General features: G+C 42.2%; 1 protein-coding gene and 1 long non-coding RNA gene across 4 annotated transcripts in view; one reads left to right on the plus strand and one right to left on the minus strand.

The window, feature by feature from the left end:
• Nucleotides 1–13650, minus strand: part of PNCK (pregnancy up-regulated nonubiquitous CaM kinase) — a 104569-nt gene extending 90919 nt beyond the window's left edge. Inside the window, exon 1 of one of the 2 annotated variants that reach the window (XM_075184969.1) lies at nucleotides 13504–13650. The gene's annotated coding sequence lies outside the window, so the exon portion shown is untranslated. Of the gene's footprint in view, nucleotides 1–2280; nucleotides 2385–13503 lie in introns of those variants that run through there. The other variant, XM_075184970.1, reaches the window with a different exon arrangement.
• The window catches only part of LOC142100986 (uncharacterized), a 30022-nt gene continuing 6115 nt past the window's right edge, over nucleotides 2595–26501 (plus strand). The window contains exons 1-3 of one of the 2 annotated variants that reach the window (XR_012678948.1): nucleotides 2595–2761; nucleotides 3852–3968; nucleotides 7946–8511. This is a non-coding gene — a long non-coding RNA (uncharacterized LOC142100986). Of the gene's footprint in view, nucleotides 2762–3851; nucleotides 3969–7945; nucleotides 8512–26501 lie in introns of those variants that run through there. The other variant, XR_012678947.1, reaches the window with a different exon arrangement.

A 26501-nucleotide genomic window follows, 5' to 3' on the forward strand; every position in this document is an offset into this window, starting at 1 on the left:
GAATGCATGTGATAAAACTATTATATTTACATAATACTGATCACTTTAATTAATTGCCACAGTAATCAGAAAGCTTAAATTGGCATGAAGCTCGTAGTGAATGTCGGGCGTGATGATGTCATCGCGCCCGACATTCACTGCGAGCACTGCGCGGAGGAGCGCAGAACAGATCGGAGAACAAGGCGATTGAAAGGTAAGTTAAGGGGGACTTGAAAAAAAAAGTGATATATATATATATATATATATATATATGGGCCCCAGTGCACTGCTTTGCCCAGGGGCCCGTAATGTTGTTAAGATGGCCCTGGTCAACATCACATCCTGACGCTGTCAGTGAAGAACTGCGCTGAGAGGAGTAACTGACAGAAACAAGACAGAGAAAAAGGAGACAAAAGAAAAGATGGTAAAGAATTGTGTGATGAAAGGGGGCAGCTGTGTGATGAAGGGGGCAGCAGTGTGATGAAGGGGGCAGCTGTGTGATGAAGGGGGCAGCAGTGTGATGAAAGGGGCAGCAGTTTGATGAAGGGACAGCTGTGTGATGAAGGGGGCAGCAGTGTGATGAAGGAGGCAGCAGTGTGATGAAGGAGGCAGCAGTGTGATGAAGGGGGCAGCTGTGTGATGAAGGGGGCAGCAGTGTGATGAAGGGGACAACTGTGTGATGAAGGGGGCAGCAGTGTGATGAAGGAGGCAGCAGTGTGATGAAGGGGGCAGCTGTGTGATGAAGGGGGCAGCAGTGTGATGAAGGGGGCAGCAGTGTGATGAAGGGGGCAGCAGTGTGATGAAGGGGGCAGCTGTGTGATGAAGGGGGCAGCTGTGTGATGAAAGGGGCAGCTGTGTGATGAAAGGGGCAGCAGTGTGATGAAAGGGGCAGCAGTGTGATGAAAGGGGCAGCAGTGTGATGAAAGGGGCAGCAGTGTGATGAAGGGGCAGCAGTGTGATAAAGGGGGCAGTAGTGTGATAAAGGGGGCAGCTGTGTGATGAAGGGGGGCAGCTGTGTGATAAAGGGGGCAGCTGTGTGATGAAAGGGGCAGCAGTGTGATGAAAGGGGCAGCAGTGTGATGAAAGGGGCAGCAGTGTGATGAAAGGGGCAGCTGTGTAACGAAAGAGGCAGCTGTGTGATGAAAGGAGCTGTAGTGTGATTAAAGGGGCAGCAGTGTGATGATATGACAGACATATCTGTTATTTGTTGCTCTTATTGTTGTAATTATATAGCTATATACTGTTTTACTTAATATAAAGCTGACCGACTTCTATCCTAAAATATATTACTTTATGAAACACATAGGGGTATATATACTATGTGACGATAGGGTATATATACTATGTGACGATAGGGTATATATACTATGTGACGATAGGGTATATATACTATGTGATGATAGAGTGTATATATACTATGTGATGATAGGGTGTATATACTATGTGACGATAGGGTATATATACTATGTGACGATAGGGTATATATACTATGTGACGATAGGGTATATATACTATGTGACGATAGGGTATATATACTATGTGATGATAGAGTGTATATATACTATGTGATGATAGGGTGTATATACTATGTGACGATAGGGTATATATACTATGTGACGATAGGGTATATATACTATGTGACGATACAGGGTATATATACTATGTGCCGATACAGGGTATATATACTATGTGACGATAGGGTATATATACTATGAGGCGGTTCCGTAGAACCGCCAATTCACGGCACTTTGAAGGCATTTTTTTTAAAATGGCACTTTTATTAAAGACAAAGCCTACCAGGTTTTGTCTTTATTAAAATTGCTGTTTGAAGAAAATGCCTTCAAAGCGCCGGGAATTAAACCACCGCACAGTAAATATATCCATAGTGTTATAGGACACACTATTTTATTTAAAAAATCATCAGTTATCTGCACATGAAGGTGCTATATAACAGCTCCTAGTAGTGTCTGACAGGCTTAGGGAACTGCTTAGATTTTCCAACTGAACGGTTTGAAGCGGGGAAGCCCAAGGCAACAAAATTCAACTCTTACATGTATACTGACAACACTGGAAAATCCTTACCTGCACCCACAAATTACTTCTGTTGGAGAATAAGGGAGCCCAGCTAAACAGCAATTCAAAGTCATCACTGATAACAATAAGAGTCAAACAAAAAACAGGTAGTGTTGATGGTCAATATGCAATCTACATAGTGTAATGTTAAAACCATGTTATCACATAAAAATATATATCCTATCTTTTTAAATGTAAATAATTGCACAGATGCAAAGTATCACTCACTGTTCATTCCCAGCTGTGTGTTCTGGACCTACAAGGGTTAAAAGCTTAATCAACTTACATTAATTGCACTGCAATTAATTAATTAGTTAGTCTGCTGCTATGTGCCCCTGCCAATACCACTACTACTACCACCACCACACCAGCTCCCAGGGTCCAAATTCTAAATGGGCGGGGCTTATGGGCGGGGATTCACCTGTAGGTAGGTGTGGGTGTGGGTCGGGGCTCGTGGGGATTTGGCGCGTGGTTTGTGCAGATCGTGGGCGTGGTCTCTTTGCCTGTATAACATGCACAGCCTGATAGAGGACACAGTGCATTCTGGTTATTTTGGAAGGAGAGGGCAGGTCTCATGCAGGAATAGCATATTGGATTGCAGCCTGGCAAAGTCAAATGTTAGTTGTGGGCACCAGGGGTATGACAGGATTAGGGGTGTAGCCTTTGCAGATCTGGGCATGGATCATTTCTACATGACATTTTAATGTTGGTAAGTGTGGAAACAGTAATGTCACTTGGTGATAGGTCTTGTCCCATGAGCTCTTAGTTTGTCTCTGACTATCTGTGCTATGGGTAACTATAATGCATAATTAATGGTAACACAGCTATTAGTTTGCAAGGCATGAATAGTGGATGAGTAAAAGGCTACAGTGATATTTGCAGCAGATCTGACATGTAGGGATAGTTATACCAGCAATCAATACAAATATAGATGTTTGTTCCTCATATACAAAATATATAACAGTATTCTCCTTAAATATTTTAGCTAAACTTAAATGATAAATTATTATGCAGATGATAATGCCCTTTAACACTACATTATGACAGAACATTTCAGTGTAACACTTAAAGATGGCTGTGGAGAGGGGGGGACCAATCACAAGCTGCACATTTGCCCCCACCAGCTTACACACCTAATCTGCAACCTCACACAGCCCTGGGTTTTGGCTGGATCTATGAGAAGAGCCATGGAGCTCCAGAAAGAAATGACAGCGTGCAGTAGCCCCCTGTAATGCAGTTTTAGGGCCTGAGGCAGAGTCACGCATAAAAAATAAATAAATGTAAAAATAGCCTATTTCTGCCCATATGCTGAGCAATAGGCTTCTTAAGATCCATACAGGTCGTCACCGGTGGTATAAGCGCCCCATTTACGCCAGGTACGTGTCACAAACACGTCCCAGATGTGCCCATGTTTTATAATTTAAGCGTATGAACCTTATTTCTTATTAAGCATCAATAAAACTATAAAAAAAAACTAATACAGCAGAAACAACTCCCTGTCGCGTGTACCAGATTCTGATCACCCGCAAATAATACGGCTTTCTCAGACGTATATATGCGTCTTTCTCCTGGTCCACATACATTCATAATTGCGCTGGCGCCCTTACAGGCTGGTGTAAGTGGCAGAATCATGCAGATCTACATTGGCGCACATTGATGCGCCAACTTTATGGGTAAACATAGACCCAGTTCAAGGTACTCTAAACTCACTCTGTATCAGGTCATTAATGCTGAGGTATGAGTTGCCATACATTAATATTCAAGGTCAACATAAGATCTGTTTAACTTTTGATACACAGGACTGCGCAGCTGACAAGGTTCATGCATCGTGACTGGAGAAAAGATGGTTTCATCACCAGGACAGACAGGAATTCTCTGTATGTGTGGTCCGGCGGTGGAATACTCCATAATGACAGGTAAATGAAGTGCGTATTTTTATTTTATGTTTTTGACAAGAGAATTTCTGTACCAATAACTTGTAGGTGGCTATATTGGGGTGATTGATCTAGGAACTTAATCTGGTTGCCATTTACGAGGTCAGGATGGATGTTTCCCCGTCAGAGGTTAAATTGGCAGCTGCCTCTAACATTGTTCGAAAATATGGTTAAATTTGATTAATTTGTTTATGCAATAGTTTCAGGAGCTGATCAGAATGGAAAATACTTCAGACAAGGTTGTGATTATGGGGAATATATATTCACAGAGTATACTTCCTGTCAGTAATCCCTGCCTGATAACAGAGAGCAATACTGACACTCAGCTGAAGATCAAATGCATACCTCCCACTTGCCCGATTTAGGCAGGACAGTCTAGGTTTTGAGGATAGAGTCCCGCTGTCCTGGCAGCCAGGACTTTTATCTGAAATCTCTGGAAATGGTGGGAGGTATGTTCAGTGCAGTGTGAGGGTGAATGATTGTCGGCAGCAATGGAGAGTTGTCTCCTGTGGAGGGGGGGTGATGTTGTGGGTAGCCCACCACAATAAAATGACCACTCCCCCTTTTCAGAAGGGGCGTGGCTACATCCAGAAAACTTGAATATTTACAAGTATACAAGAAACTAGAACAAGCCTGGCCAACCTCAGGCTCTCCAGGTGTTGTGAAACTACAAGTCCCATCCTGCCCTGCCAGCTATTGGCTGGCTATCTGCTGGCAATGCATGCTGGGACTTGTAGTTTCACAACACCTGGAGAGCCACAGGTTGGCCAGGCCTGGACTAGAATACCAAACATTTAAAATTCTGTCAGGGTGTGGGGTCATTTACATATAATTTACATATAATGTGGGGATATTACATATATAAGGTGCCAAAAATCGTCTGTAGCACTGCACATTGGGGTTGTGAACAACAAAAGTAAAAATAGCATAATTACATAAGTACATAGTTGCATAAAGAAAATTTAGGAAAGAGGGCCTTGTCATGTGAGCTTGCTCTCTAGGTGTATGCTTTGGGTTTTAATATTCTTTATAACTCCTTCAATTCCTCTTTAAACCTTTTTAGTTCTGTTTAGCTGAGTTTGTCTCTAAGAATTCCCTATTATCAACAAATAGCAAAACCTCATTTTTAGTATAAATATATTTTCAGCATAACATTCTTTTAAACAGCTCCAGTGAGATATCTTGTTCCCGGTTATCCACAGATGTTATCTATAATCGCTGCTGTTATGAATTTATCAACTTTGTGTTAAAATGGGAAGTGACAACGCCAGTTTGTGAGTTTCAGAGCTGGCTCTGGTGATGATTCCCACACAGACCATCATCTTCTAAATAGCGGTCAGGGTGTTAAATTAAAGAGAACCTGTCGCCTATCAGAATGACGGGGTTCCAGGTACGCCCTGGAGAGAGCATTTTATTAAAAGCACTGTTTATTTGCTGTGGATTCCTACAGCCTGGAGAGCTGTAAGGTATAGAAGCCGCTGGCCTGATAACAAGCTGTCTACTCTGACAGCGTCACCTACCTGCTGAATTGAGATTTTCTTGCCACCATTTTTTAATATTGCTTAGTCAGGTCTGCTCTGCACAGGGTTAGAGAATGGCGATAAATAATTAGACATCACTACCAAACTGAATTTAGCCAATAATTAAGTTTATAGTGTTTAGAGATAAGTTTCCGGTTGAGGCCTCACAAGGGGACTATTGGTTATGTTGGTAGGGCCAGTGCACTGCTTTGCCTGGAGGCCCATAATGCATACTTGCCAACTCTCCCGGAATGTCTGGGAGACTCCCAATATCCGGGTCGGACTCCCGGGAGAGCAGGCAATTCTCCCAATTCCCGGCCGGTGCTACAAATTAAACGGAGGGGGCAGGGCTTAGTGGCGCCGTGTATGCGTCATTGTGGCCCCGCACCCTATTTTATTGGCCGGAAAAAGTGATGACGGCTTTGGGGGCGGGGCTAACAACACAATTCTTCAAGCCCCGCACCCACCTGCCTCCCAGACCTCCCGGGTCACAATTTGCCAATGTTGGCAACTATGCCATAATGTTGTTAAGATGCCCTGGTCCGTGAGACACTTAGTGGCGGAGATTTGACAGAAATCACCACACATAGAGATGAGAGGGGAAAACGAGCAAACATTTCTACCGTAATTGCCAGCAACGTGCGCGGTGCACTGTCTGCGAGCCAGATCACCGGCAATTGAATCCCCCCCAAGATCTCTAATAATGTAGTATTAGCCGAAATCGAAATAATTTCTACAGTGCTCGGTGGGATGCTCAGTAGCAGCATTAAGCCCTCTCAGGAGGCAATTTTCAACACCATAGTTCTGTTGTTCTACTGTACAGAAAATGTATTTTTACAGTTGCTTTTGAATGCAAACACATGTTCTAGCATACATTCTCGACTGTCATCACTATCCATCGGCACTTACACCAGACCTGTTGCTGGTGCAAAATATATGGGCGAAAATCATGTACCCGAGAGATGCCCAGAGCTTGAATTGAACGGATGTGTGTGCGCACAACCTTGGCACAACCTTACTGTACATAGACTACATTTATGTGTCCCCACTCTACCCCCATTCCACCCATGAAATCGTAGGCTGTCGGAAGTGTCGCGTTCGAAGATGATTTGGATGTTCTTGTGTTCACTGGCGTATAGTCCTTTTCTGAGCAATTTTATGCAAAATGCGGCACATATCAGCATTTACGTTCCTTAATGAATCAGCCATAATGTTTTTAAAAGCAACTCCTCAGACATCTATTTATATGCACTGCAGGCATTATATTGCAAATCCAACAGAAACAACTCTACGTTTTTACGTTTAGAATGTAATGGTTTTCACAGTTCATGTGGTAGACAGTATTATTAGGTCGACAGTTAAAATGTAGACAGTATAATTAGGTCGACAATTCATATGGTAGACAGTATTAGGTTGACAAAAGAAATGTAGACATGATTAGGTCTACAATACATATGGTAGACAGTATTATTAGGTTGACAATTCATATGATAGACAGTATTATTAGGTTGACGGTTGAAATTAATCATGAAGGCAATAATTTAAATGTAGATAGTATTATAGGGTTAGGAATATTATTGTCCACCTAATAATACTGTCTACATTTGAATTGTCAACCTAATAATACTTAATTATTGTTAATGTTATTATTGTCGACTTTACAACCCTGCTGACCATATAAATGTTGATAATGTAACTGTCGAACATATGTATCGCACATATGTATGTCATATGTTACACATGTATCACACATATGTATGTCATATGTCTCACACATATGTATGTCATATGTCACACACATATGTATGTCATATGTATCACACATGTATGTCATATGTATCACACATATGTATGTCATATGTCACACACATGTATCGCACATATGTATGTCATATGTTACACATGTATCACACATATGTATGTCATATGTCACACACATATGTATGTCATATGTATCACACATGTATGTCATATGTATCACACATATGTATGTCATATGTCACACACATGTATCACACATATGTATGTCATATGTATCACACGTGTATGTCATATGTCACACACATGTATCACACATATGTATGTCATATGTATCACACGTGTATGTCATATGTCACATATGTATCAAACCCTTTATGTCTTTATTACCTGTCACCATTGTACATTTGAATGCTTTTGTTACATGGTATTTGTTTATATTTAAATACCCTCAGCTGTGTCTATGCAGATGGTTGGCTAAAAACATGTCCCGTTGACCGTGCAGGACAATTCCCGAGAATCATCACCACTGGAGGCCCTGTAAACACAATGCTCTCTTGTGAGGGTAAAGAAACTTAGCGACAACCATCTAACCAGGGAGCTTACCCAAACATTGACCCTCACCACCCCATTGTCATTAACATATCTTGCCCTGAAAAGTAAAATCCCTTTTTCATGTAGATACAATACAAGGCACATCTGTGCGCCCACAATGGTCTGGGAACGCCCTGAAGCCGCCAGCTGACGTTAGAAAATGCATCGAACTCCTGAACCCTCTGCAGACGTCACGTTCTCGATGCACAGATCCCGTCCAAGCTGTCGCGTATGCACATCAATATAAACATATGTCGTAGGGGCATGATATCCCATGACAGCATATGTGCTGCGAGAACACACATGGCACAGGCGTGGAATATCTTTAACACCATCTGGCCTTAGACATAGTAAATTCTGCTAATGATTCTCCGGCAGCTGAAGGGTTAAAGATGATCAGAAGAAGCAGGTACAGAGGAAATTCACTAATTAGAAACTGAATTGTCAAACAATGGGTTAGTGAGAGGGAGGAGAGTCACTAAATAAAGCATTCTGTCAAACATGTCTGGCCAAGAAAACGAGGCCCTCTGTAAGCCAATGGCTGGGGTTGATATTGCAATGACAGTCTGTTTGCAGGAGTGGATGTCAGTCTGTCGTGAGATACAGCTGCCTGAACCTCCTCTCGTATTCTCGCTTTGTTTGAAATTAAATTGTTTTCATGACCAAAACAATAAGCAATTCTTGGGAGGGGGTCTCCATAGTGTCACAAGCGCATCTCACATTACAGATATAAAAACACATGGTTCTAATTATTTCAGTTTTGCACCTGATGCGTCACACAGCTTCTGTGTGTGTGTGTGAGTGTGCGTGTGCAGGGGCTGATTGAGGTTCAGGGCACCCTCGGCTAATACGTTCGTAGCGCGTCCTCCCCTTCCACGGCGGGCTAGGCATAAATGGACTCATCATCCTTTAATTTAAAATCCAGTTGTCTTCACCCCCAACTAGTATTTATGTTGTCAGCTCCACTTGGCTTTTTAAAAGGGTCAGGGCAGTCTTTGTCACTCATTTGGTTTCCATTAAAATTAGAGCTGAATAGCAGAACGTAGGCATGAACGAGCGCTACTGAGGGTGATGGGGGAGGGGCTGCAATACCTGCGCTAGTCGCCATCCTTGTTTGATCTAATCGCTGATACTCAAGCGCCCACCCAAGGATGAGCCATTGCCTTCAGCCTTTACCATGGGAATACGTCAAAATTAAAACCTTACTACATTTTTCATTTTTTTTTTTTTTTCTTTCTACTTTGGAGAACAACTACCTCTTTATATTTTAAAATTAATTTTAGTTTATACCTCTCCTGTCACAATTGTGCGTTCCCAAAACTTTTGCTACAAAACGCCACCACCCCCCTAAAAAGGCCTTGTGCCCTAAGGCTGCCCTGATTATCCAATAGGCTTCGGCCTATTGGAAAATCAGGCTCTGTGTGTGTGTGTGTGTGTTTGCATTTGTATGTGTGTATGTATGTATGTAATTGTGTGTATGTATGTGTGTGTGTGTGTGTATATATATATATATATATATATATATATATATATATATATATATATATATATATATATATATATATATATATTCTATCCAGCAACATCATACGTAGCAGGAAATTAATATTTATGGGTAAGATAAATCAATTTCGTAGCTACCAGTGAATCCCTTTATGTCTGCAGCTCAGAGATAGCGATGCGCCTTCAGTGTGTGTATTCACAGCTTGTTAATATACTCCCATGCTACATGCCCAATGTGGGGAAAATAATTGCCATTGCCATGCTTGCATGATAAAAATATGACTGCCTCACATTCCAGTTGACAAATGAACAGCAACATCCCTACAACAGCTTGTGGCTGGCAGCTTGTGTTCTGAGAATGTACAGAGGCTGGAGAAAAGCAGTGTATGCTTCTGTCTGAGTGCAGGATGGAATTATGTCCTGAGGAAAAAAAAAAACATGTCAGGTTCTCCAGCAGCTGCTGAACGACAGGTGTCATGTGGCTAAGCATGATGGGAGATGTAGTTCATAACTGTATGGAATGTTGGTTATAACTGCTTGGAATGTCATGTGTGCACATAGAACTTTGTGGTGTATTCCAGCTTTTGGAATATTTAAACTGACCTGAATACCCTAATGAAAGGAAAAGTAGGGGTTTTGGGGTGGGATGAAGAAACAAAATGATATAAGAACAATACACAAAAATAATGATGAAATAATAATACCAGGTACCGTCTCCCTAACTAAGAGGCGTTAGGTTCGCCAAGAAAAGACCAAAAAAATTAAGGGACCTATTTATCAAAGTGCCAAGAGCTCTATTGCTGGCAAATAATTGTATCACCCAATAAAGGGTTATGGTTTTTGCGATTATAGCCTTCCACTAGGGAAGTGTATTTAAAAAGTATCGCAGCGGTTCTTGAATCATCGCGATACCTGTTCAGGATGCAGATAACAGAACAAAGGTATTTTAAAAAAAATCTTTATTCTTTAAATAAGGTATTTTTAATATATTTAATGTTTTAAAATATTTATTCTTAATCTAGGCTTCTGCTTCTACTGCACATATGCCAGCCGGGAAGAGACTCCTACAGCACATAACTGCAGGGAATAACCCGGAAGTGGTAAGATACCGCTCAAGGCCAATGTCACCAGACTATCGCTCAGCTAAATTGGTGATATTCTGTTCATAAATGTTAGCAATGAACTAAGAAACCATACTTATCGCTGGTTTAGGTGTTCATTCATTTTATAATGTTGTCAGGTTTTGTATAGACTCAAGGCCGTAAATAGGGCTGTGCGATAGGAGCGACCGCCCAGGTCGCAACGCTGAAGGAGGGGCGCAGTTTGTGAATATTTTAGCTTAATTTGGTTAAAATTGTGGGTTACAAGGTGGCATTTTTTATTCTCAGGCGCTAAAATTTCAAGTTACGGAACTATATAGACTATTCCTATTGGAAGGATTTTAATGACCGTGGATTCTAAATTTGTGAAGTGAAGAATGTGATAGGCTTATTATTAAAATGAGCGAATAAACAGAGAAGCAGATGGATTATACCTCTGCCACTTTCAGAGCAATTCCACCAAATGTGACCTTATATCATGATAGCGGCTGAAACTTCTCCTCCTGCTCTCCGTTCTAACGCCTTTAAACCACATTGAAAATAATCTGACTGGTTTCTTATGGGCCTGGCCCCACCATTGCGTTCTTAAAATGTTTAAAATAAATAAAATCTGTTGTTATTCTTTATTTAGAATGCGGCACTGAATACGCTCTCCCAGTACACTAGATCATATTCGTAAAAGCGCAAAACACCGAACGGGCATGTAAAACGCGCCAATACAATGCGTCTAAAGTGTGCGTTTGTTTTCAGGTCTTTTCTCCATTGTTAGAGAGATTTCTTGTATAACCCGAAAGTGCTAATGTAGCACCTTTATAACATGTTCTCTTAGATCTTAGACTTCTAGAGGGTATATGTACTAAACTGCGGGTTTGAAAAAGTGGAGATGTTGCCTTTAGCAACCAATCAGATTCTAGCTGTCATTCTGTAGCATGTACTAAATAAGTGATAACTAGAATCACTACTTGCTATAGGCAACATCTCCACTTTTTCAAAACCAGTTTAGTAACTATACCCCTAGGAGTTTTAAAACGCAATTGCTCCTCAATACATACGCAAGTTAAACAAGCCATAATCTGGTGTGAAAAATTGTTGTAAAAATACTAGCTCTTCAAAGAAAAACAACAAAAAACAGCTTATATTCATGCACACGTTTCAATGGCTTAAAAAATGTTTTTTTAAAAAAAAAAAAAAAACATTGTGTGGTTATATAAAGCCCCAGGTATGTTTAATGTGCTACCATGAAATGGCTTTATCTTAGTAAGATTTACATTTGAACTCAAGGCAAGCATCTGGGTAATGCAATGTTATTGTGAATGTATTACAGATGTCTTATTTTATATCCATATTATGACTACATGTAATAATATTACCCTATATAGGTCCAAATAAGTAATAACGGTTCTCTATATACACACTTTTTTGTACCTTGCTCTCATAAAATGTAGTGTAAGCTACATAGCCGGCGTTCCTAATTTCCAGAGACAGTTCAAGGTTTTAAACATTGTCTGGAAAAGACACTAATATTCTACATTATCTGACAGTACAATTACTCTTAGGGGTCTATTTATTAAGACCCCTGCCCTAAGCAGATTTTCGGTCACTGACGATCGCAACGATTGAAAATCTTTTTTCGGGCAATTTAAGAAATAAATGTCGCCGGCGCAGCCGAGCGAAGTGCAGCTTCATGGCCACTCTGTCCGCCAGTGGTAAGAGAACTCTTACTGGTGGCCAGGCCAGAACAGGAAGCCGCTGCGCGTGCCTAATGACGGCTCGCGCACTGGAGCGGGACTTCAGCTTTTGCTTCCAGATTCTCTTAAAATAAAAAACGGCAATACAGTAAAAAAAATACTTTGTAAGAAAAAAAGGAAAAATGCTGTATTTTAATAATAGAGCATTTTCTCCATTGCTTCCCCTAGGCTAACGCCATCTTGGACAACGGCAGCGTTACTGGTATCATCGCTGTCCTTGATAAATAGGATTCCCTCCGCGCATCGCAGAAGGACCCTGGCAAAGGCTACGGCCGTCTATAGTCCTCACCAGCCGGGGGCTTTGGTAAATAAAACTCCCATTTTCGCAGAATTTATGGCTTATCTGCCTTTGATATATAAACCACTAATCCTATACATTAAATATAATTCTTGTTCTTTTGCATTTATACTGTAATATTTATTAAAAGAGGAATATTTTAAATTGTAAAACAATACCCTTATATATTCAGGTTCAGGAAACGTCATTAAAGGGACTGCAGTGCAAAAAGGTCAACTAGATAATATTACGAGCGGTGCGTAGATTCATCTCTATATGATAGCTGGAAATGATTTTAAAATATTGGCAGCTATGACACTTGTTGGTCCAAAAATCACAGCTTAGGAGCCCGTTATTAAATGCTTAGCAACAACAACCCCCAACATCCACAACAGTCGTGATTGATGATGGGAGCTGTACTGACCGTATAATGTTTGCCACTGATTTTAGATGATTAACCATTAAGGGTAACTTGCATTGTTGCCCTAAATAACACTGCACCAACTTTGTAAAGGAGTCCAGGCAAGGACTGAAGACACTATGGCATGTACCAGGGCAGGGAACTGATAAAGACCCCAGGTTGGCATGCTCTGTGTCATTAACCAAGCAAGTCTATCATCCTTGGCATGCTGTACCCTGCTACAACTTCACATCGACAATGACCGAACTGCAACACCGACAACTACCCCCCACACAATCTCCGCTGTCAAAAGAAAATATTGATCGGTCCGATTAGCACTATGTGAGCCGACTGTGTTAATGACTCCGGGGGGTAAGGGGGGGGGGGGGGGTACCAGTTTCCTCCAAATTAACCTGCTTGTGGATTCTGCAAAACATTGCACTGCACACAGTGATACAGAAAGGGTTGCTTTCTGGATCAAGACCAGAAAATAATCTAAAAATATATACGTGTATTAGGGTTATCCCTGATAGTGATCAATCCAACATTTAAAATGTGCCAATGAAAAATAGAGCTGTCCTTTTAATTCTGCAGCCTGTCTGAGAAGAGGTACTTACCTGATTGTGATCAATAGTGCATTAACCTTGTCTGCCTGGGAGCTGTTCTTCTGAAGTGATGCAGGGCTGTGTGACTATGTGAACATTTTCCATGCTATTTAAAACATTCTCATCCCCTACAGTCCAGGCTAGCAAACTGTAGCTGCTCTCTCCCTCTTCAGTCTCTCCCACCCTATCATCTCTTCTCCCCACCCCTTTATCATCCATCTCCCTTAAAGGGGGCTATCCTTATAAGGACATTGCTGAAAAATGTCTCTGCAGCTCCTGGTCTGTTGAGTAACCCCAGGAATGATCCGCGGCTAAATGAAACGTTCCCTGGCATACATCATGAATGAGAGTGTGAAAAAATACCTGCAGTGGAATAAAGGAATTGCATTCAGCTGGAGCTTAACAAATGAGGTGTGCTTTGTGCATTGTATCCAAATCATCATTTATCTTAAAAAGATTAAAGTCTCCGCAGGAGGGGTGAGGGTGCCACCCCACTGGCATTTGGGCTGTGGTAAAACGGAGCGCTACAAGGACCGGGCTAGTGTACCTTCTAACAGCATTCTAACATGTCCACGAATCATTCCTGGAACGTCTGTTATATGTCCAACTTGAGTCACCCAGGCGACACGCGATAAGGCAACGAGTGCTGTCAGCACAAACTATTTGGTTCAATGGGGACCTGCATCAGGGTTCAAGAGATCTAAATTACGGCACAGCCTTGTAAAATAGGATTTATTTATTTTTCATTTTTAAATTTTTTTTTTAAAAGTGCACCTGTCACCTAAGGGCCTATGTATTATAAATCAGCGGTAGGACTAGTTTTCTGCCAAATAAAAGAGATAATAATAAAAAAAAAAAAATTTTTCTAAATAATTGCAAAATAGAAAAAATGCTTTATAGCACAAAATACCACTGCTCGTATCATCTCAAAGATACAATACAGCTTTGAGATGGAAACAAGACACGCCCTACGCCTCATCTGCATCAGCTCCCATCATGAAGTGGTTTAGGTGGCACGTGTACATTATGGACGGCCCTGGGTCTCCTCACGATATTTCTGGTTTCCCATCAGACCACTCTCCAGCGGCTCCTATAGAATCCCCCCGGCCAGCCAATCAGCCTGCATCCCCTGTTAGTCTATCCATGGTGGAGAAGCCTCCAAAATGCCAAAATGTAGTTTGACATGCCCTGCAACATTTCTCTATGTTAAATTGTATACTGTTAATATTATGTGCCTTATCTTAACTTAGTGATCCTCCTTCCCCCTGCGTGGGGATTCCCATGTGTTTTTCCCCATGTCTGTACTTTCTTTCCCCCCTTCCCTTTTTTTTTTCTGTACCCCATATACCTTTGGAAAAATTCAATAAAAATATTGATGCAAAAAAAAATAATAATAAAGTCTTTTTTTACCTATCTTTTTCCAAGAGGTTGCAGTAGTGGGAGGTGGGCGCTGCAGAACGCACAGGTATCTTCCAATTTCTCCCTAGTACCCGCCACCATCATCATACTGTGATGGTTCTATTAATAAGAGGATTGCGGCGGTATATGTACTGCTACAATCCTTAAATAGTCTTCAGATTTTGCCGGGAGAAACCTGATGGAACTGCTGGCAGGAGGGAGGCTATCGTCCGTGATGTATTGGGAGAAGTCCTAACTCCGGCGAAGAGAGAAAGGGGTTATCACCCAATGATAAATAGGCACCCATAGGCACAACGGAGACAGCCATGTTTTAGGCTGAAGAACTAAACCAAAATTTGTGAGTCAACAGCCTATCCATTCACGAGGAGCTACCTAATGGGCAAATTAAAATGTAAAACAAGGATTTAAATATGACTGATGTTGGAATATATGCCTGCTTCAATTTTATTTCTGAATCTTCCTATATGACCATTCCGTAATAAGATTTGTTGTATTTGGACTAATTCATCTTGGAGTTCTGTTCCGTCACAATAGAAATCCTAATGAAAAAAAAAAATACAACAAACATATCTTTATAGTTACAAGGTGAAACCCTGGGGGGGTGGGCAACCTTAAGAAGACCCCAATCTGTACCCTCAGACAGCCTGCTACCTGAAACTGCAGCAATGTATATTCTTACTTGCCCACTACTTTGCCCACACTGGCTCTTGGCACAGCTATAACTAAAAGTATATAACTACAAAGTAGAACTGCACTGTGTAATCCAAGAGAGGTAACCTGTATTACATCTAGATTCCTGTCTTACCGTCAGTGACACCTGTCATCACCGCTGCCTCACTAGAGCCAAACCCGTCAGATTTCGAGAATGCTGTGTTCTACTGGATGGGTAACAGTGCCAGCGATGTTATCAGTAAAGCTCGGCTTGGCTCAGAGCAGTCGTATCTTTATTCTAAAGAGGGCATTAAAGATGAATCAGTGATTTAAAAGATGAATGAGGCTGGCAGATTCTAGCGAGCGGCGGGTGCAGTAAAACAGGTCAGTGGATGTCCTGACGTCACTGCCTGACTTCTGGAAGCCAAAAGCAGGCGGAGGGAAATGTGAACAACCTGACAGTGCCACAATAACGATATATCTGCAGAACATTTCAGGCAAGGCAATGTGTATGTTTTACAAAGCATTAATAAACAAGATTCTAAATACAGAGGGGACATAAATGACGGCTTGTGTCTGGGTATATGAATGCAGTTGGGATCTAAGTCTAGAATAATAACAAATATATAATTACTGTTTTAATCAGACTGCGTAAGAACCTGAATTTGGCATACTTCTTAGAACAGCAGTGCCCAACGTTCCCATTGCTAAGACTTTACTCAAGAGGCCCTGCATAGATTTTACTGCCTGAGCAATACAGGATGATTCTGGATTGATTCATGGGGGATATAGTGATGGTTCAACGGATTTCCCTGGCAAAAGTTTCCCCATGCAAAGCTAAGAATCCCGGCTGTGCATGTACCAATCGTCCTAGAGCTTTAGCCATCAGGCTATTAATAGAAAAAATGCTTTATTTAAATAGCTATTAGTATCACTCAGCTGCTCTGGCGATATTTTCTTGTTAAATCCTGGCAATATGCGACAATGGAAAGCCTGCTTAATCCCCGCTTCTTAGTATAAATGTCTGAATGAACTAAGAGAGATAAGCTATAACACAATGTGAGCATATAGGTCAGTGTAGGAGCTGCATACAATCAGGTACCCTGGGATGCAGGCTTAAAAGTTATGATCAAAATATGAACCAATACCTCATGGTTTTCGTTTCGCTAGATACACACAGATTTGCGGTGTTCAGGATAAGCACTGACAACAACTGTCTTTTTGTTTTGATAACAAAATGTAATGCTAAAAATCTTTTTCAGGGCAGTTTAATTACATAACAGATTACAAGGTGTTTGGTTTTCTTATCCAGAACGATTCCCTTAGAAGGACCCTTCCAAAAATGTGAATATGAACTTTAGCATCCTCAAGCGTCATATAAGAGTTCCAGGACAGTATAAAATAATGTGACAAGCAGGGATTGGCTACCCTGGTACTTCATCGGTTGCAAAAATACATTTCCCATAAAGCACAGCTGGAAGAGGGAGATTGATGTCTCTAGATCAGTATAGGCTAACCTGTGACACTCCAGGTATTGTGAAACTACGAGCCCCAGCATACCCTTCCAGCAATAAGCTGCCATATGTTGGCAAAGCATGCTGGGACTTGTAGTTTCACAACACCTGGAGTGTCACAGGTTAGCCAACACTGCTCTAGATCCTTCTGAAGTCTGGATAGTGATCCCAGTCTGCAGTCCTGGAACACAAGTATGTTTTAACACCAGGCATGTAAGGACAGCATACTGATACAAAGCAAACACAGTTGACATCATTAAAGTCTTCTTCAGCAAATAGGGATTTCCTCACCTTTATTCACACTACTTAGTTTGTCCCATTATGACCACAAAGTTACTTGAGCAAGTGCTTAAACAAGATCTGCTGCAACGATGAGAGTTGTTTGTCCCATGGGTGCTATTGTACCCTCCAGACATGTATAATTTACTGGTTATTGCTATCTAGTCCTTAGCTTATTGTTCTCTCTTACTGCTGGCATCCAGCAGGGGGCAGTGCTGCCTCACATTAAACCACACAGTACTGTAAATGCCTCAAGACGAATCGCTGGAAATCTGAACAATTCTTCTCACGTCTGACAAACTACTGAAAAGCGCAGTGTTTTTCTGCATTGAACAAACAGGGAGGCTTGTAGACACTGGGAGGGACGGTGCAAGGTATTAGCATGCATGTAGATGCTTTGCTGCATTCAGCCTGCTTAATGAATATATTAATACATGCTATAGATATGTAACTGTAAATATAAAACATACAAGAAAATATGTATATCAATCCCTTCCTCCTTCTCTTTGCTGCATTCAGAATGCTTAATATATATTAATATATATGTGTGTGTGTGTACATATATATTATACACACACATGCGTAGTAATTTATTATGTGTAAGAAAATGTGTATGTCAACCCCCTCTTATACGGATTTCCTTAAAATATATTTAAGTGTCTGGAGCGCAAGCAAGAATTTTGGTCCCAAATTAAGTTACCCAAAATAACAGACACACAAATCTCTGCTCTGTCTGCCCCGATCTCTGAAGAAGAGGTGATAGCAACCATCAAACATTTAAAAAATAATAAAGCGCCAGGGCCCGATGGACTCTCTGGAGAGTTCTATAAATTGCTCCTCCCTAGGATATCGAAAATCTTACAGAATTTCTATAATACAATATTAGCAGAAAAACAATCCCCTGCTTATTTTAACATGGCTATAATAAAAGTATTACCCAAGCCAGGTAGGGACCAAACGTTACCCAGTTCGTACAGGCCTATATCACTCCTGAATACAGATTATAAAATACTGACTAAGATCTTTGCAGAACGGGTCAAAAGAATACTCCCCTCTATCATCCATCCGGATCAGACTGGCTTTAAGTTTATTTGGGGCCGGAACTCGGTCTCCAATATCAGAAAAGTCATTGCAGTACTTCAATCGGAATGGGAAGGCAGGGGAGAAAATCCGGCACTTCTGCTGTCCCTAGATGCCGAAAAAGCTTTTGACATGGTGGGGTGGGAGCACCTGTACGAGACCCTTTCCAGATTTGACTTCCCGACACAATTCATAGAATCCCTTAAGACACTATATACAGGTTCTTTGTCACAGATAGTGGTGAATGGCCATGCTTCTCCCCCGGTTCATATATGTAGAGGGACACGCCAGGGTTGCCCGCTGTCACCACTTCTGTTTGCACTGGCGTTAGAGCCATTAGCCATAGCTCTTAGACAAAATCAGGCATTTACAGGAATCACAGTAAGGAAAAAGGAAGTAAAGCTGTCTCTATTCGCAGATGACATGCTTCTATTTATCTCCAAGCCTGAAGTTACGATTCCAATAATCCTAGACATGATGAAAAAGGTTTAGCTCTTTCACAGGCTACAAAATAAACTTTAACAAATCGGAGATATTGTATTTAGGTAACCCCCAAACAATTGATAGAGAACAACATAATTTTGGAATGTTTAGAGTAGTGGAAAATGCATTAAAATACTTGGGAATACTGGTGACCCCCTCCCCCTTCAAATTATACCAATGCAACTATAACCCTATTATCAGCAAAATCCAGACCCAGCTTAATAACTGGAAACATCTACGAGTATCACTAATGGGAAGGATAGTAATCATCAAAAACATAGTTTTTCCCAAGCTCTCGTATCCTATATTAATGCTTCCAATGGCAGTAGGTAAGAGGGATATAGAGAAGTGCAATACTCTGTTTAGCCAGTTTATATGGCAAAATAAGAAATCGAAAATAGCCAGGAAAAGGCTGATATTACCAAAAACCAAGGGAGGGCTGGGCTTCCCAGACATACAAGCGTTTAACAGATCTGCCATGTTTCGGTACATCTCAGATTGGTTATTGGGGATTGAACATTTTACCAACAAATCTCTGGAGGAAGAATGTTTCTATCCATATGCCCCGGGCGCCTTACTTCATTTACCCAGGACAAAAATACCATCTGTAAAATCGCACAACATTCTATTCAGAGACACATACACGGCATGGATAGCCATAAATAAAAAGTTTAAAAGTAGCCCGAGATTTTTAAAATACCTACCACTTTGGGGTAACCCAGAGTTCTCACCCTCGCTCGAAAATAAGATGTTCAGAGCTTGGAGAGAGAAAGGAATTATGGCGGTGAGAGATATCTTTGACCCAGGGGGCACAATATACTCCTTTCAGCAGCTACGAGAAAAGCTTGCCTTATCACACAATCAGTTTTATATGTATCTACAGATCCGGCACTATGTTCTGAGCAAACAACGAGAATGGTTATTAAGTGACTATGTGGAAGGCACAGGTGATTTAGAAGCGACCTTAGTCTTTGCTAAAATAAACAGGTTTAAGATCAAATATCTGTACGCCGACCTAATTGATGGTGAACTTGATAGGTGTGGGCCAAAACATGGGAGTCTTGGAAGCAAGACCTACCGAATCTACGACCCCCAGGAGAGATGTTAGGTTATATGAAACATACTATCAAAGCTCTTAGTTCTGCCAGACTCCAGGAAGTCCACATCAAAACAATTAACAGGGCATATATATCACAATCGCAGAGGCGATTTATGGTAACAACAGAAACAGGTATATGCCCGAAATGTCAGAAAGCTCAGGCCTCTCTGTTACACAACATGTGGTCATGTCCAAAGATTGCTAAGTTTTGGAAAAAACTGGTAACATATATAAACTTTACCTTTAAAATACAAGTATCGGCTCACTATGAAGTACTATTGTTCGCAGTTTTTGATTCTTGGAAAGATCAGATAGAAGGTTCGCGGATTATACCGCTACTCACAATTGTGGTCACCTTGGCAAAGAAAGCCATTCTAGGCAGCTGGACATCCAAAAGGACCCCATCGATATTGGAGGTCACATCGGAGTTGATGGAAACATTCTATTTCAACAGACGAGCCACCTTCAATGATTTAGAGAAAGGAGTGGAGCGCTTCCATGCTAAATGGGGTGCATATATAGACACATTGGAGGAATCGACTCGGCTCCATATCATGCGGGTCTTTGAGGATACTAGGTGGTCTTTACGGAGAAATCTTTGAGGATGGTGGATGAGGTTAGATTGGTTAAGTTTTATCCAAAATGCGAATGATTGGCAAATGCTCAGCTAAACTGGTATTAATAGGAAGTCGTAGTATGTTTCATGAGAAACACCAGGAAAACACACTATTCAGTGACTCGGTTAGTCTCAGTCTCCTCTCTCTTCCCCTCCTCTGTCTCCTTTCTTGCCCCTTTCTCTTTTCCATTCTATTTCTTTCCCCTTCTTTTATTTATTTTTTTCTCTCTCATTTATGTTTGTGATAGAAAAAAGAAAAATGTTATTTGTACATTGAGAAATTATGTTGCAATTATTTGACGTGATGTAAACTTGTCTATTTCTTTGTACAATAAAAAAAGATTTACAAAAAAATATATATATATTTAAGTGATTTCCCCTGCATCTAATTTTGCATCACCACCAAAGTGTAACAAATTCCGCAGTTTAAAGGACCCAGAAACTGTTTCCGCTGTTTTTCTACACTTTGGCGCAATGTCTTCACAACAAATGCGTTAAGAGACGGGTTTGGTTCAAGACAGACCAAAGAGGGCCCGCTAGACTGGTGTGTCCTGGTTCTAGTGCCAGTTCCCTGTTATTACTATATGATTTTACAATTTGTGTCGGGTGGGTTTTTAACTATAGTATTATCAGGTTATCTGTATACTTATTTATATTTCTACAACAGCAGTGGTCAACCTGCGGCTCTCCAGTTGTATGTGTCTGATGGAATTTGGGGAGATCTGATGGATTTGTGGAGGTCTGTTATCATTGAGGAGGCTGATGGGCATGTGTGGAGGTCTATTATGGGTATGTTGGGAGGCTGTTGGACATGTGCGGAGGTCTCATCATGTGGGGAGGCTGATGGGCATGTAGGGAGGCTGATGGGCATGTGCGTAGGCTGATGGGCATGTGCACAGGTCTCATGTGGGGAGGCTATTTGAAATGAAAGGAGGCTGTTGGGCATGTGCTTAGGTATCTTATGTGCGGAGGCTGTTGGGTATGTGCGTAGGCTGTTGGGTATGTGGGGTGGCTGATGGGCAAGTGCGAAGGTCTCTTATGTGGGGAGGCTGTTGGGCATGTGGGGAGGTCTCTTATCATGTGGGGAAGCTGATGGGCATGTGTGGAGGCTGATGGGCATGTGGGGAGGCTGATGGGCATGTGGGGAGGCTGATGGGCATGTGCACAGGTCTCTTCATGTTGGGAGGCTGATGGGCATGTGCAGAGATCTCTTATCATTTGGGTAGGGTGATGGCCATGTGCAGAGGTCTCATCATTTGGGGAGGGTGATGGGCATGTGGGGAGGCTGATGGATATGTGCGGAGGTCTGTTATCATGTGGGGAGGCTGATGGGCATGTGGGGAGGCTGATGGATATGTGCGGAGGTCTGTTATCATGTGGGGAGGCTAATGGCCATGTGCGGAGGTCTCTTACATTGTGGGGAGGCTGATGGGCATGTGTGGAGGTCTCATCATGAGGGAAACTGTTGGGCATGTGCGGAGGTCTCTTACATTGTAGGGAGGCTGTTGGGCATGTGCGGAGGTATCTTATATGCAGAGGCTGATGGGCATGTGCGGAGGTCTCTTATCATGTGGGGAGGCTTATGGATATGTGCGGAGGTCTGTTATCATGTGGGGAGGCTGATGGGCATATGCGGAGGTCTCTTATCATGTGGGGAGGCTGATGGGCATGTGTGGAGGTCTCTTATCATGTGGGGAGGCTGATGGGCATGTAGGGAGGTCTCATCATGAGGGAAACTGTTGGGCATGTGGGGAGGCTGATGGGCATGTAGGGAGGCTGTTGGGAATGTGCGGAGGTATCTTATATGCAAAGGCTGATGGGCATGTGGATAGGCTGATGGGCATGTGCAGAGGTCTCTTATGTGGGGAGGCTGTTGGGCATGTGGGGGGGTCTCTTATGTGGGGAGGCTGTTGGGCATGTGCGTAGGTATCTTATATGCAGAGGCTGATGGGCATGTGGATAGGCTGATGGGGATGTGCGGAGGTCTCTTATGTGGGGAGGCTCTTGTGCATATCGGAAGGCTGTTGGGCATGTAGGGAGGCTGATGGGCATGTGCACAGTTCTCATCATGTTGGGAGGCTGATGGGCATGTGTGGAGGTCTCATCATGAGGGAAACTGTTGGGCATGTGCGGAGGTATCTTATATGCAGAGGCTGATGGGCATGTGGATAGGCTGATGGGGATGTGCGGAGGTCTCTTATGTGGGGAGGCTGTTGGGCATGTGGGGAGGTCTCTTATGTGGGGAGGCTATTGGGCATGTGGGGAGGCTGTTGGGCATGTGCAGAGGCTGATGGGCATGTGCGGAGGTCTCTTATGTGGGGATGCTGATGGACATGTGTGGAGGTTTCTTATCATGTGGGGAGGCTGTTGGGCATGTGGGGAGGTCTCTTATGTGGGGAGGCTATTGGGCATGTTGAGAGGCTGTTGGGCACGTGCAAAGGTATCTTATCATGTGGGGAGTCTGTTGGGCATGTTGGGAGGCTGTTGGGCATGTGGGGAGGCTGTTGGGCATGTGGGGAGGCTGTTGGGCATGTGCGGAGGTATCTTATATGCAGAGGCTGATGGGCATGTGCGGAGTCTGAGGAGCATGTAGGGAGGCTGTTGGGCATGTGCGGAGGTATCTTATATGCAGAGGCTGATGGGCATGTGGATAGGCTGATGGGCATGTGCGGAGGTCTCTTATGTGGGAGGCTGTTGGGCATGTGCGGAGGTCTCTTATCATGTTGGGAGACTGTTGGGCATATTGGGAGGCTGATGGGCATGTGTGGAGGCTGATGGGCATGTGCGGAGTCTGAGGAGCATGTAGGGAGGCTGTTGGGCATGTGCGGAGGTATCTTATATGCAGAGGCTGATGGGCATGTGGATAGGCTGATGGGCATGTGCGGAGGTCTCTTATGTGGGAGGCTGTTGGGCATGTGCGGAGGTCTCTTATCATGTTGGGAGACTGTTGGGCATATTGGGAGGCTGATGGGCATGTGTGGAGGCTGATGGGCATGTGGGGAGGTTTCTTATCATTGTGGGGAGGTTTCTTATCATTGTGGGGAGTCTGATGGGCATTGTTGGGAGGCTGATGGGCATATGTGGAATCTGATGGGCATATGTGGAATCTGATGGGCATGTTGGGAGACTGATGGGCATATGTGGAATCTGATGGGCATATGAGGAGGCTGTTGGGCAACTGCGAAGGTCTCTTATGTGGGGAGGCTGTTGGGCATGTTGGGAGGGTGTTGGGCATATGAGGAAGCCTGACCACAAGACCTCACACCACCCATTTTAAGTCTCTTAAAACTCTTTAATCTTTGTCTTCAGATAGAAAGTGCAGCAATGAGGCTTATTTAGGAAAGTGCAAACCTGCAGCACAAATGCACTTTTGTGATGTCACAGATGGCAGACGCCTACTTTCGCACAAATGCCACCGGTATGCACATTTTTGTGTCCCAAGGTGGCTGAAAATGTTTTCCAGTTGGCTGGATTAGGTACTTGCTTACTTTTACACCACAAACATAAGGGAGACATTTAATGTGATGAGATTATTTGAATGAGAGAAAGAGGCTGAGAAGATGCAGTTAGAGGGGAGATGTGCAGGAGGATGCACCGTGTATCTTTCCCTGCAATAGGACTTGATGTTTACACCACCCCGTGTTGGCGAGATTCATCCAGTTGCACTTTTACAGAAAGTGCATTTCTGGGGGGGAATTAGAGACACATTACACCTTAGATCTTGGGCCCTATAACTTTTAAACTTAGTATAAAGATAACTAGTCAGTTAAAGTTTAGGAGTTTTTATCTGGTTATTTTTTTTTTATAATTAAGTGAAAATAGAACAGGGATCTGCATTGAAAACAATGATAGGTCTGGCTTGGCAAAGTATGTTTTTTAATGGAATGAAAAATGTTTGGAGAAGCATCTTTTGTACAATATAACGAATAGGAAAAGTTTATGCTTTTAATAGTCACAGAGGCATATTTAACAAACTGTGATGGTGCACTTACCGTAAACTCCATGTGTCCCGCATATTTATGAAAGGTGCATCGCAGCAGATATCGTGGATATCTGCTGCTTTGCATTCATTTTCGTTTTTGGGAGCAGTCACCATTCTACAGTATGGTGACTGCTCCCAACCGCAATCTAACAAGTTCCCGAAATAAAGGTTTTTTTCGGTAACTTGTCATGATTATGAACGCCAGCTGAAGTTGGCGTACATTATCATAATTGTCAGATTTCAGTGCTGTCAGCTCTGCTCCGAAGAGCAGAGCTGGAGAGCGCATGTGTGGAGGGATCACATGATCCCTCCCTGTCACTCACCGCTCTCAGAGACAGAGCGGAGATGTCTGTGCGCATGCGCAGCTCTTCGAACTGCACATGCGCAATTCCAGTGTAAAGAAAAATGAAGATGACCAGGAGGAGATCCGTGGACATCGCGTTCCAAAGAGGACGTGGTAAGTGTGATTTTTATTTTTTTTTATCACAGAAACAGCAGTTTATCGGAACTGCTGTTTCTGTGAAGCGTTTTGCATAAATGTGAGAAATAGTTCAATCCTTATCAATGCGCTAAGGATTGAAAACTATTTTTTACTTTATGATAAGATTGATAAATGTGCCCCATAGAGAGAAATGACATGACGGCCACGATGATATGATCTCTGTCCTGCTTCATTAAATATGGAAAAGTCAGGTTTGTATAGAGCTTATGGAGTCAAGTGGTGCAGTTCCTCCAGGTGACTGTAGATGTCACCCTTGCATGCAGTTTGAGGCAACTTTCTACCTGAATTTTGCAATCGCAACAGTTCTACATCCAAATAAAAGAATAACATTACACACTTGTTTGGGTTAGCGTCAGGCAGCCAGGACAGTGTTTAAAGTTGACACATTGTGTATTTATTGCCAAATCAATAGTGGTTCCAGTGCAGTAGTGTATAGTATGTAGAGAATGAAAGTAAACAAGCATACAATTGCCCATTCAGTACGAGGGTTTTTCGCTTGCACAATAATCTTCCGCTGTCAACACAAATTATTTTTATCGTACAATTCAATTACCCTTTGTTTTTCATTTGTTACGCACCCTCACGTCATTGCATTTTGAACATTGCAATGTCTTTTTTTTAGCATGGTAAATTAAAAAGCTATTCAATTCTGAAACATGCTGTAATTACCGCATGCGAATCAATGATTAATTCACTCATTTTTGTTTGCACCTCCTAAAGGGGTGAAACGTTTTAAAATGATTCATTTTTATCTGGAATGGTTGGAATATAGTTTAGAACATCAAATAAACGCTTCCTTAAAAACAAAAAAAAAAAACAATGTAAAAATCGTATTTTCTTGTCTAAAATAAAGCGACTGTAGAATTTGGTTTACCCCCATGTCAGTTCCCCTTTAAGCATAATAATACATATGTGTATGTGGGCCAGGCATGTTGAATTTAAAGCAGATGGCTAAGGGTAGCTGTATGCAGGTAAATTGTCAATATTGTTCAGTGTATAATATTTACATATTCATAGTTTTTGCATGTCGGAAATAGTGGAAAGAAAAGTCTCCACACCGAGTGGTCGCACTACATTCCTCAAAGTTTTTATGGGGGTATTTATTTCCAAAAAGGAGTGTGGCTTCATAGCCCTCTGTGCCCACATACTCATAGGTGAAATGGTGATTGCAGAAAAGTTATAGGAAGAGAGTTGACATTGAGTATTTAGAAACACACTAAGGGCTCTACCAGACGAGAGAGGTCTCTCATTGCGTAACGAGTGGAACACTATGCAAGAAGGATAGAGATCCATTGTTACTTTGTTTCTGCAACCTCTGTTACGTGTGCAGGACACAGATCTATCTATCTACTCTGCACTATTTCTCACCGCTTTAATTGTGTTGC

Source organism: Mixophyes fleayi, chromosome 9 (genome assembly GCF_038048845.1).
Source record: "Mixophyes fleayi isolate aMixFle1 chromosome 9, aMixFle1.hap1, whole genome shotgun sequence".
NCBI lineage: Eukaryota > Metazoa > Chordata > Amphibia > Anura > Limnodynastidae > Mixophyes > Mixophyes fleayi.